The sequence below is a fragment of the Hypanus sabinus genome, chromosome 12 (assembly GCF_030144855.1).
Source record: "Hypanus sabinus isolate sHypSab1 chromosome 12, sHypSab1.hap1, whole genome shotgun sequence".
Lineage (NCBI taxonomy): Eukaryota > Metazoa > Chordata > Chondrichthyes > Myliobatiformes > Dasyatidae > Hypanus > Hypanus sabinus.
In genome coordinates this window covers 63,047,976-63,062,060 of record NC_082717.1, presented here as the reverse complement: position 1 = coordinate 63,062,060, position 14,085 = coordinate 63,047,976, and the positions used below count along the sequence as shown (strand labels likewise).

At 39.0% G+C, this 14,085-nt stretch overlaps 1 protein-coding gene across 7 annotated transcripts in view; it reads right to left on the bottom strand.

Annotated features, from left to right (window-relative positions):
• Positions 1-14,085, bottom strand: part of arid1b (AT-rich interactive domain 1B) — a 412,366-nt gene that overhangs the window by 202,531 nt on the left and 195,750 nt on the right. The window lies entirely within an intron of this gene.

Genomic DNA, 14,085 nt, shown 5'->3' with positions numbered 1-14,085 from the left:
GAACTGCAAATGAAGGAGGTAGAACTTGAAATTAATAGAATGTATGAAAAAAAAAGATATTACCTGGGATTCGGATAAAAATGGGAAAAACCATGAGAGATCATGGGGTCAAAGGTATGTTAAAGGTTAGCTTTATTTGTCAAAACAGTGAAATGTGTAATTGCAGTCAACAACCAACACAGTCCATGGATGTGCTGGGGTCAGTGCATATGTGTTGCCACACTTCTAGTATCAATATATAATACTACAACTTATTAACCCTAATCCGTATATTTCTGGAAAGCGGGAGGAAACCAGAGCATCTGGAGGAAACCCATGCTGTCATGGGGAGTATGTACAAACTCTTACAGATTTGAACCAGAGTGTTGGCACTGTAAAAGTGTTACAGCACCATGCCACCCACCAATAAATATAGGCAAATGGAGAAAAAAGATGAGAAGTGAAATGTAGACACAGCAAACTAGAGAGGAAACAAGATCAGCCAAAATAGTAGATGAAATCTACCTAGTTCAGAAACAATCTGTATAAAGATCAAAGTGGGGATTAAGTGAAGGCAAAAACCTCAGGCTAGGAATTTAGTGTGAAACAGAGAACAGTTATTTTAAAGATAAAGCAGTAAAATACACTTAAATATTCAGAAAAGGTAATGACTAACACAGGAACAGAAATTTCTTGAGACAGTTTTGTCATTCGATTAAATTAATGGTTTATCTAAATTTCATCTTCAATTTAGTCTTAACCTTTTGTAAAGGCTTAAGTAAAATGTGGTAATGAGGAAACTATTACCATTTGGTAATGAAGAAATGCCATCACAATTCTGTTAAGAGAAGGTTTAGTTAGCTAGGCTGGGAGGTGTTAAGTACAAGACAACATGACAAAAAGCCAAGCTTCTTCAAAAGCATGATGAAACCTTTTGGCAAACCAATGAAAGCAAAAGCTTCAATTCCAATTGCAAAGACTCATTTGGTAGAGGAACCATTCTGATGTGATTTATTGCAGAGGCTGTTGGTCAGTGCTGTGAGGGGCAGGGAGAATACTCTATGATCTCGCAGGTAATGAAACATTTCGCAAAATTAAAGACATAACCAGAATTCATGTACTAAATATCACATCCCTTACAAGGTGCCCCAAAACCTTACAATACCAATGAAGTACTTTTGAAGTGTTCCAAAGTTGGAAATGAAGAGCCAATTTCTGCACATTAAGACTTTGTAAACAGCAACTTGATAATAACTGTATGAGGAAATCTGCAGATGCTGGAAATTCAAGCAACACACACAAAATGCTGGTGAAACACAGCAGGCCAGGCAGCATCTTTGGGAAGAAGCACAGTCAACGTTTCGGGCCGAGACCCTTCGTCAGGACTAACTGAAAGAAAAGATAGTAAGAGATTTGAAAGTGGGGGGGGGGGAGGGGGAGATCTAAAATGATAGGAGAAGACAGGAGGGGGAGGGATGAAGTAAGAGCTCGAAAGTTGATTGGCAAAAGGATACAGAGCTGGAGAAGGGAGAGTACCATGGGACGGGAGGCCTAGGGAGAAAGAAAGGGGAAAGGTTGCACCAGAGGGAGATGGAGAACAGGCAAGGAGTGATTGTGAGGGGGGCAGAGAGAGAAAAAAAGAGAGGGTGGGGGAGAATGAAAGAATGAATGAAAGAATGAATGAATGAATGAATGAATGAATGAATGAATGAATGAATGAATGAATGAATGAATGAATGAATGAATGAATGAATGAATGAATGAATAAATAAATAAATAAGGAATGTGGTAAGAAGGGGAGCAGACACTGACACTGTTCATACTTGGAGGTGTTATGGATTGAATGTAATACTGTAAATACTAAGAAATTTTGTTTGGTGCATTAAACCCTTGTTGCTGCAAAGATCAGGTCAGAAGCAATGGCATTAATGGAGGAAGGAAGTAGTCCATAAACCAGTCCTCATTAGAGATTGGAGGTGGAAAGGTTCATCAACTTTAATGTGCTATTACAAAGAAAGCATAGCAATGACTCTATTTTCTTAGAAATGTGCTCAGATTATGCATGTCATGCAAAACTTTGACACACTCCTTTAGATGCACAGTGGAGAGCATTCTGACTGGTTGCATCACAGCCTAAAATGGAAATAACAATGCTCAAGAATGAAAAACCCTACAAAAAGTAGTGGATGCAGCTCTGCCCATCACAGAAAAAAAGTCCACCGCACTGCTGAACACATCTACAAAGAATGCTGCCACATGAAAACATAACACCATAAGACCTAGGAGCAGAATTAGGCTATCTGGCCCATCGAGACTGCTCCACCATTCAATCATGGCTGATCCTTTTTTTTACCCCTATATCCTCCTCAACCCCAATTCCTGACCTCCTCGTAACCTTTGATGCCATATCCAATCAAGAATCTATCATTCTCTGCCTTAAATACACCCACCGACCTGGCTGCCACAGCTGCATGTGGCAACAAATTCCACAAAAGTAGCTTCCATCATGGATACAGGAGTCTTAGGTCCAACACCAGCAGGTTCAGGAATAGTTAGAGATCCCTTTTTACCGGGTGTCTCTCGAAACACAGCTGGTTCACCGCTCACAAACAAGCCAATGGACTCAGCAGTGAGAAAACCAACTTTCTTGAACTCCATACGTTTAAGGTATATCTAAGGTTGATATGACTAGGGTTCCAGACCAGGAGAACCAGGATGTTTCGACCACCCACACCCCCAATCTGAGCGAATACTGTGTAAATGCTGTCCACTTGCAATTACCCCTCAGCAAGAAATAACAGATTGTACACCACATACATACAATTATAAAGAAAGTATATTTACAAATTTCAGCTTTATCGAATAGTTAGTAGGAAAAAGAATAGAGAAAAAGTTTAAAAGGGTCTATTATAATTAACCCAGTACATATGTGCACATAAGCTGGAGCTTATCTTGAAGTTGTCTTTAACTCATGCGCTGGACCCATGGTTGACGTGAAAGCACACACCACCTTCTGAATGTCACTCGAAATCCATCTCGAACAAATAGGCTCCCCCATGAGAGTATTTGTTCTTCCTGCTTGAAGTCATTCATCTACACAAAGCACCTTGTACAACAGCGAGAGCATTCGCTTTCATCTTCCCTCTGGTCTTCTCCCAGCTCTTGCCGAAAAGACCTCGACCCACACCAAAAAACCTCACAAAAATCCTCTCCGCCCAACATTCTCGAGAACCTTCTGCCAATTCCATGATCCTCATTGGCTTACACAACCTTCCCAAGTTGATCAACAAAGCTCCTTATTTTCAGCTGAAACCCAAACATGCTAAAGGCAGAACAGACTGTTCTTACAGAACTGTTAAAATGAAATACCTACAGCACAGCAGTAAAAATCTTAAGCAGGGTGTTACACTTATTTGCAGTTTGTATTCTTTAGCACATTGGTTGTTTGTCAGTCTTTGTGTAGATTTTCGTTGATTCTATTGTATTTCTTTGTTCTATTTAATGCCTGCAAGAAAATGAATCTCATGGTTGTATATGGGGACACACAAACTTTGATAATACATTTAACTTGAACTTTAAATAAATTTTTACCTGAGAAGGTACAGTAAGTAGTACAATAACAAAAGAAAGCGAGAAATATAAATGCAAGGATGGAAATTAGAGTTTTTGGTGTGCTGACATAAATATTGTGCTATCTTTTCTGTATTACTACTATGACACATTTGGGCCGCTACTCACACATATTTAATATGTCATCTTATCTATTTGCTGATGATATCTAGGTTACTTGCAGAAAGATTATTTTGATTAATGCAATTCTATAAGTTTGTAAAACAGATTTGGAATGTCAGGTGTCCATTAAAATTAGCTGACTTTTTGGAGTAAGATTTTTGGAATGTGTTATAATTTTCCTTTTTGGTAAATGAAACAATTAAAGGAAAATCAACAACATAGCAAAATGGATTGTAGTTAATTCAAAGGAACCATATAATTATACCATCTCGACTTACACCCGCTGCTATCTGATATACCACATTCCTGTCTCTTGATGGCAAAGACACAATTAGCAAAATTCTGACAGTAGATGCCATTTTGCCTGGAATTAATCTTTAACAATTGAGTTTAACAGCACTTTTTTGGTACTTGCTGAAGCACTGAAGATATGGTAAATTGAGAAATAGAGCTAAGACTCTTAAGCCCCTCCAAAGGAATCACCATTTTTAAGTCAGCAGAATTCAGGCCAACTTTTCCTCAATGGAAATAATATGGGGATACAGAACTAAATAAACTTGGGCAATGTAGTTATATTCTTCTGTTGCATATGGATAAGTGAGAAAAAAAATACACACTTAAGTACCAACCATACATTTTTAAAATAAGATCAAAAAGCAAAAATCCACAGGATATATCAGATGTGTCTCTATATTACAGATTCTGTTTAGAATTAAATAATGTGCCTGAAGCATAAATTGCTGACTGTTTAAAAAAAAGCAAGATTTTGAAGTAGCAATTGAGTTGAACTGAACATTTTTCTCCAATTTCTATACTTTTTGTGCTTGGATGGATGCAATGAGGCGGAATTGGATAGGAAACATAAGAATCATGTTTAAGCAGTCTTTTAAACCATAAACATAGATATTTCACACTACGTTAAACTGCTTGATAGATTTCTCATGCTAAGTGTCCAGCAGGAGATGGAAACTTCATGACACCAATTTTATTTTCATATGATTCAAGTGTTATATAATGGATTTTTAAAGGAGTATTTATAAGAATACCTGAATCTGACACAGCCTAATGTAGCAACACACACAGCTTCTGCAGAATCTATTGTGTTTACAGCTTAACATAGGCTGCCTTCTAATGTATATGGATGCTGGTACAGATTGTGATTCAATTCAGACCAGGACTAGATCAAATATGAATACTGACCGCTGCCACAAAGAGCAAATTATAAAATCCTGCTGCTCAGACTTTACATGATCGTATAAAAAGCACAATCAGAATGGAATGCTCATACTACTACTTATTCCCAACCAAAATATATGCTGGACAAAGATGCATGCAAAATCCTTAATTGCGTAGGCAGCCTATTAATATTTATTCCCGCCATTTGAGATAAATCTACTTCATAATGAAAATCAAAAATCATTTTCTATTAATGAATTTGGCCCACTTATAGCTGTGTAGGATCAACTATACAAAACATTTAGAGACTTTTGTTTATCTGACAAATTTCTAAGGTGTCTGTGACAATTCACCTCTGCTAAGGGCATTGAGATGGGTAACAAAGTATTTTCAATACTGCAAAATTACATTCTCACTAAGAGGTGATTTTATTGCCTCGGTCTTGTTTTATTGTAATTTAGCACAAGAAACCTTTAACACCTTTTCCTCTTGCCACGTTACATAATTCATAACATCCAAGCTCTTTGGAAGCCAGCTTTCAGAGGAAAGCACTGTATTTACAAAGCAAGCAGTTTACCACGATGTGGTAACACTCCAATTGCAAAATCAAATCTTCCTAATATAAAAGAATTAAAGCATTTGGCCAATAACCATTCCACCTTCCAAATATTTTTGTCCCCACTCCCAAGCTTGAATTTTCTTGCAACTGATCAGAACTTTACACATCTAGCTGATGGCAAGAATCTAGAGACTGAGGAAAAACAAGAGACCCAGGTAACCAGATAAAGTGATCATGTAGCTGTGAGAAATTACAAACAAATGATCCAATAGAAATTGGTCTTTGTTTCAAGGGAGCTAGAAAACAATAGGACAAAATTCTACAATTATATGGCGCTCTGACGATGTGTGGATTCAGCTCTGAGTGCCACATTTCAAACATCAGAGTCAGATTTAATATCACTGGTATACAATTTATTAGGTGGTACCTAATAATGTGGCCACTTTTTTTGTTTGTGGTCTTCTGCTGCTGTAGCCCATCAACTTCAAAGTTCAACATATTTGCATTCAGAGATGCTCTTCTGCTCATCACTGTTGTAATGTGTGGTTATTTGAGTTACTGTCGCCTTCTTGTCATCGTGCACCAGTCTAATCATTGTCCTCTGATCACTCATTAACAAGGAGGTTTAGCCCAAAGAGCTGTTGCTCATTGGATAGTTTTTGTTTCTCACACATTCTCTGCAAACTCTGGGACTGTTGTACGTGAAAATTCCAGGAGATCAACAATTTCTGAGATACTCAAATCATTCCGCCTGGCGGCAACCATCATTCCGTGGGCAAAGTCACTTAGATCACAGTTTTCACCCATTCTGATGTTTGGTCTGAAAAAAATCTGAACATCTTGATCATGCATGCATGTTGTTATGCATTGAGATATTACCACGATTGGCTGATTACAAATTTGTATTAATGAGCAGCTGCACAGGTGTACCTAATAAAGTGGCCACTGTGTGGAAATTGTTTTTGCACCAACAGCACAGCACAATACATAAAATTTACTATAAATTACAATAATTAAAGAATTTGAACAGTAGATGGACACAGTGGAGAAATAAGAGTCAAGCAGAAATTAGATTTCTCTCCTATATCGTCAGCTAACACTCCGCACTTCTCTGTTCTAATTCCTTCTCTGTATAACAATGATCAGAATCAAAATCAGGTTTATTATCACTGGCATTATGTTGTGAAATTTGTTAACATAGCAGCAGCAGTTCAATGCAATATAAAATATAGAAGAAAAAATAAAATAAGAATAATAACAATGATCAAGTCACCCATGTTCAAACTTAAAGAGGTCAGCTCTCTCTGTTACCATCTCCAGTGCAATACCAAGAGCAAAAACATCCTCCCCTCTTCTTCCAGAATTTCAAAAGGTGAACACTGCCTGCAAAACACCCTGTTCTACACCTCAACTGCATCCTCCGTCCCTCCTACCACCTACCCTACTGTATTAATCATACAAACTTCCAAGATGGAACATTTGTTCTTCCACCTCCCTTTTCATCTTTATGCTCAACAATTTCTTCAAATTGTTTTAATTGCACTTTCATCATAGAAAATCTTTCTTACTGCTTATAATACACTATTAATTCCAATTGCAGATAGGCCAAGCAGTTTGTTGAACAGCCCACACAATTTGCAAGTGTGCCCCTCAGAACCTTTCCATTTTCTATGGGTTCAAATCATTTAAGGTTATAAACATAGACATCTTTATTCTTCCCAAACATTGGCTCTCAAAAATTTTTTGCATTTTTAATAAGAAATAGGAACAGGAGTGGAGAAGGTTTGTCATTCCCAAGAATGAAAAAAAAACATCTCCAAGTTCAAAGTAAATTTATTATCAAAAGTACCTATATATCACCATATACAATCCTGATATCCATTTTGTTGCAGGCATACTCAATAAATCCAATAACCATAAGAGATTGTGTGCAAAATTCAATAAAGCATGCAAATACAAAACGAAAAGAAATAAAAAGATAGATAAGCAAGCAATAAATATCAAGAACATGAAATGAAAAGTCCTTGAAAGTTAAGTGCATCAGTTGTGGGAACAGTTCAGTGATGGGGTGAGTGCAGTTAACCTCTCTGGTACAAGAGCCTTATGGTTGAGGGGTAATAACTGTTCCAAAACCTGGTGGTATGAGCTCCATCTTCGTCCTAAATATCTACCTTTCCTATTTGCCTGGCATCTTCCTTGCATCCTGCCTGTCAAGATCTTTAAGAAGTTTGTACATTTTTACAAGATCTCTTCTCATTCTTCTAAACTCTAAGAAATACACTTCCAGGCTATTCGATCTTTCCCCATTTGGCAAATCTGTCATTCCTGGAACTAGTCAGATAAATGTTCATTGAACTCTCTGTATGGGAAGACATTTCTCAGTTTGCTCTAGAGTAGGTAGATGGGATTGATACAACATTTATGAACTAATGAAATGATGGAAAGATTCAAAGGGTTAAAAAAATCTCTACCTATTCCAATGCTTCAAGACAACAAATAGCAGGATCATCCTACAGAATGAAAAATTTCATCATACTGGACTATCACCAATATTAGTTCTAGTATCATTGGAAACTTTAATCTCGCAAAGGCTTGGAAAAGCTGGAAAATTCAGGTCTGAACTCAAAGCTCATCAGTGATACTCTATCAAGCATAATAACTCAAGTGATAAGCATAATTAGTTGGGGGATTTAGTTCAAAAGCCAATAAGGTAATGTTGCAGCTCGATAAAACTCTGGTCAGACCTCACTTGCGGCATTGTGTTCAGTTCTGATTCCCTCATTAGAGGAAGGATGTGGAAGCTTCAGAAGGGGCGCAAAGGAGATTTGCCAGGATGCTGCTGGGATTAGAGAGCATGTCTTTTGAAGAAAGGTTGAGCAATCTAGGGCTTTTCTCCTTAGAGCGAAGGAGTACAAGAGGGTATTTGATAGAGGAGTACAAATGATAAGAGGCATAGATTGTGTGGACATCCTCTGACAGCTTGACATCCCGCTTGTGTGGACAGGCACTTGGATGAAAGAAAAATAGAAGGCTATGTGGGAGGGAGGGCTTAGACTGACCTTAGAGTAGGTTAAAAGGACGTTACGACATCATAGGCCAAAGGGTAGTGTTGTAGTGTTCTGCGTTCTAATTCTCCAACCTGAAATATCAATCTTGCTTCTTTTCCGACAAATGTGGACTGACCTGCTGATTACTTACAGCATTTTGTGGTTTTTTTGTGTGTTGTTATTAAGCTCATGTGATCATTTAAACATCCATTATAGTGTACAGGTTGATTTGAATATTATGTATTGACATTACGAACTGAGGCTACAGGTGTCAAGATGTTAACTTGTGACGCCCAATTTAAACACCAATATGACATCACATTTGAAAATTAGGGTTTCCCAGAGTGGGTGGCCATTCAGCTTATCATGTCGACATCATTTAGAAACTGTCTTTAGATTAATTCCTATTCCTAGCAACGCATGATATGGTTCTTCTAGTGTAGTGGTCACCAACCTTTTTAAGTCCAAGATAGTGAAAGGCAAGATCAACTTCAAATCGATTAGTTACAAGCATGCGCACCGGGGCAGGAAGTAAAACCCCACAACCCAGAAGTAGAAATAATGTATGAACACCAGAGGTCACCACTCCTTTTTTTTGCACCATGAACCGGTTTAATATTGACAGTATTCTTGCAGACCAGTCGATGGGGGGTGGGGGGGGTGGTTAAACATGACCGGAATACAGCTATACTCGAAGCAGGTTCCTTCTGTCCAGTCTATTCCGCAATTTAGTTTATGTGGCTCTCAGCCACTGTCCCGCTTGCTCATGTTTTTTCCGCTGGGAAAAAATCTCAGTGGATTTGTCTTTAAGTGCAGGGTGCTTGGACTCAAGGTACTGAAGCAGTTTTGAGGGCTTCATTGCCTCATCAAACAGCCTCTGGGCCTGAGCTCCAGCCTCCCGCCCACCTGCTGCCAGACGCCTTGGCTAGGCGCAGCTGTTCCTGTGCCGGAGCCGCGGCGGTCACAGTCCGGAGAGAGTGACTGAGCGATCGAGAAGTGCGACAGGACACCTGCCCACCCCCCCCCCCCCCTCCGTAGGATCTATTGGCCGACAAGTTTGTTTCAGTAGATCACAGCGAAGTAGCTGCTCTGCTACTTACGAAACCCTGAGCCTGAATTAGGTTGTCTGTGAATATTTTAGCACCAGGTTCCCACGAACATTCGGTGTGCTAAACAGGTTTTGAGGCAGCGTCCATCTGTCCATGCTCCAGGCCAGTAGCATCGGCACTTCCCACCGGCCGGTTACCCAAAGCCAACCAGTGATCCTTGGCGTGCTTGGGTAATGACCTCGTGTGCGTTCAAGTTCAACAGTGACACAGTATCCCCTGTTCAACAGTGACAGGGAATTAGGAAAGGTGCAGCTGACTTGTATCGTTTCCTCGCCTGGTGGTTGGGTACACTAGAATGGAGCTAAAACCCCGCAACCCAGAAACAATCTCTCAACAGTATTTGTGTATTTATTTTTCATTTTTTCTCGGGATCTGCTGCGAAAGTCACAAAGATCGACTCGTCAATCGCAATTGACAGATTGGCGACCACTATTCCAGTGTTTTATTAGGTTCTATCTTTATATATAGGCAGTGAGTGCCAGTTTCCATTAGTCAATGAAGGAAAATTTTCTGTCCTTATCATTTTGTTTCCTTTATGATCCTTTAATCAGTTCTTAAATATAAGCCTCTTCCAAAGATAATAAATCCATGTTCAAGGCCTCTCAATCTGCTATCTCAATTGAATCTTCCCTCACTACACAACGTTTCAGTCCAGACAGCATTCTCCTAAGTCCTTCTACACTCCTCCTCTCTCTCACCTGCCATGATATTCTTCCTTTTATGTGACAACCAAAACCATTTTTGTAAGATCTAGCAGGATCTCCAAGTCATGGTGTCATACAGACTGACTAATAGAACAAGTCTCCTTAGACACTATCTACCAACCCAGCTAACTTCATAACATGAACTTCAACGTCCTTCTGTTCTTCCACACTTTGTAGTACCCTACCACTTATTGTGCATTCCCTTACATTTCTGCCCTCTTCAGAAGGAATCCCTCACTTGAATGTCACTTGCCAGTAACATGTTTTGCTAATAATGTATTTGCTACTGATTTACTGATAGTTTCTTACTACTAAGCTCATTGACAATTTTGGGATCAGCTTTTTACATTGCATTCAGCCTTCAGCAACCTGAATTCCCAAATACCATAGAAACATAGAACACTACAGCACAGGAAACAGGGCATTCAGCCCTTCTAGTCTGTGCCAAAACTTTATTCCATTAGTCCCATTGACCTGCACCCAGTCCATAACCCTCCAGACGTCTCCCATCCATCGATCCAATTTATTCTTAAAACTTAAGAGTGAGCCCACATTTACCACGTCAGATGGCAGCTCATTCCACCACTCTGAGTGAAGAAGCTCCCCCTAATGTTCCCCCTAAACCTTTCCCCTTTCACCCTAAAGCCATGTCCTCTCGTATTTATCTCTCCTAATCTAAGTGGAAAGAGCCTACTTGCATTTACTCTGTCTATACCCTTCATAATTTTGTAAACCTCTATCAAATCCCCCCTCATTCTTCTACGCTCCAAGGAATAAAGTCCTAACCTGTTCAATCTTTCCCCTGTAACTCAACTCCTGAAGACCCGGCAACATCCTAGTAAATCTTCTCTGCACTCTTTCAATCTTACTATAGTTATATCCTTCCTATAGTTAGGTGACCAGAACTGCACACAATACTCCAAAAGTTGGCCTCACCAATGTCTTATACAGCCTCAGCATAACATCCCAACTTCTATACCCAATACTTTGATTTATGAATGCCAGGATGCCAAAAGCCTTCTTTACAACCCTGTCTACCTGTGACACCACTTTCAGGGAATTATGTATCTATACTCCCAGATCCCTTTGTTCCTTTGCACTCCTCAGTGCCCTACCATATACTGTGTATGTCTTACTATGATTTGTCCTTCCAAAATGCAACATTAGTTTGTTTTCTGGCAATGTACAAAATCAGAATATGCAGGCGTTGACTATCCCGGTTAATCTGCTTTATGTAAACGTAGTAAGGAACACCTAGCTAAAAATCAGTGCTTACATCCTACGTGAATAAAGCAGAACCTCCCCTTAACAAATCCATGCTTACTGCTCATGACTAACCTGTGCACTTCTAAATGCTGATTATCACCAACTACATTTGGACAGATATTAAACTTTTAACTATAAATTAACTGTGATACTCTCTAATAGGTGGCACCTGGCCTTGTTGAACCAAAAAGCACGCCACTGAACAAATTGTTATATAGAAGTTGTAATTTTCTTCATTACTAGTAATCTGCTTTGAATAATTATAGTGAAAATCCATTCCTGATTCAGTATTAATTTCCCTTAAATGTCTAGAATGTTTTATTCTTCGTTTATCTTGATTTATTGATAATATTACCAATGTTGATCCAGGGACAATGCACATAAAATTAAAAAGAGGCAGTGATAGAACGGATCAGCCAGAGTGTTTTCCACTGCAGGGGTTATCAAATTAGAAGGCATAGGTTTAAGATCAGAGGTGGTTCAAAGGAGATTTGAAGGTTACATTTTCACACAATGAGTAGTTGATATCTGGAAAGAACTTCCAGAGGAAGTGGTGGAGGTGTTTAGTTAGGTACATGAATGACCAAGGCATAGAGAGATATTCCATTAATGCAAGCAAGTAGGACTCACACAGATGAGCATGATCGCCAGCATAGATGTATGGGCCAAAGGGCTTATTTCTATGCTGTTCAACTCTAATGTTCTGAACCACAATGACTTTTTCCCTCAATTTTAATTACAAAAGATTTTTATAATGGTAAATCTTGTTAGTTTTACTTGCTGCTCAGTTGTTTACTGAACATATCCCAATGGTTTGCTGTCATTTTAGACAATGACATATTTGTCTAGTTGTAGTCTCATTCCATGGAAGCTTGCCTATAGGATCTTATTAGTCATTTCATATTCCCCCACTCCCTTTCAAAAATCATAATATGATTGAGTTCAATGTTCTTATTAAGCTAAATCTCAAGAGATTTTTCCAATTTGCTTCAATGCTGCAGGCAGCCGACGTCTCTTGTGTGCAAAGGAGGGCTAGGAGGGCTCTCTCAGGTCAGTAATTCCTAACACCGAGCATCTAATTATATGCAGTTAGCTCTGATGGGTGGGCCACATTACCTTCACAATTTATAACAGATTACTAAAACAGTTAACCTACTCCAAACCCCCTCACAACACATGTCCAGGGGAACAAAGGCAACACCTCAAGAGTGATCTCAAAGATCTCTTGGGGGGGGGGGGGGCGGAAATGTGACATCTTCATCAATTCTGTGAATCTCTGGCAAAAAGTCACTGAGCACCAAGTTCCTTTCTCTGGAGCATATCGAAGGATGCTTCTTTTCTGCTCAACAAACAGCATAAGTGAAACTCCTTCCATGCTAACTACACACTATCAAACATCTCAAAGTTTAAAACAAACCATTCAGCCGCTCATTGACCAGTAAAATTTTCTTTTATGTTGTATTATTGTATCTTTAACTTGGCTTTGCAAAGTCAAGGATATAATTAAGGAAGAAGAACTTTCATGCAGATAGAAGTCCCAGCACATTTAAGCCCAAAATATTGAGATCTACATGGTAATTGGCAGCATGCTGAACCAGCCTAACATTTTCCTCCACTGTGAATACATCAAATGACAATAAAAATTGTTTCAGAACTTACAAGGTTTCAAATATTTAAATGATGACTGTGAAGACTCTTCTCTGTTTAGGCCACCCTCACCTACATTAAATGCAAGTAACACATTCTTAAAATGATCAGAACTATCTGGTTGGATGACTCTTTCACAGAATTCCTTTGTCTCACCTTAGAGGCCACACTTCTGAACGACTGTCCCAATTGTGTGCGTGTGCGTATCCACATATGTATGCAGGTGTATTTATTTATTGAGATACAGTGCAGAATAGACCCTTCCCGCCCTTGGTGTTGCAGTGCCCAGCAACCCGCAATTTAACCCCAGCCTAATCACAGCATAATTTACTATGACCAATTAACCTACCAACCGTTACACCTTTGGTCTGTGGAAAGAAACTACGCAGTCATGGGGAGAACATACAAACTTCTTACAGATAGCGGCATGAATTGAACCCAGGTGGCTTGGTATTTGAAAGGGTTGAGCTAACCACTACGCTACCGTATTTACCACCTCTTCAGTGAAAAATCAATAAATTGCAGATCCCGAAAATCAGAAATAAAAACAAAACGTTGCAAACACTCCGTTATGCCAGACAGCCTCTGTGGGAAATGGAACAGTGTTAATGTTTCAGGTCAAAAACCCTGAGTCAAAACTAGGAAACACCTTATTATTCATGGACTGTTCGGAGTCTATCTACTGAAAATGTCATTTCACAGTCCTATATTATCCCATTATAAATAAAATGCTCAATTTTCCAGCTATATTGTTACAAAAATGTAGTTCTGTTAATTTCATACCATGAATAAGTGCATAACAATTCACTGAACAGCCATTAAACTTCACTTTCTACCTTTGTTACAGGCTCCGAGTATTTGAATAG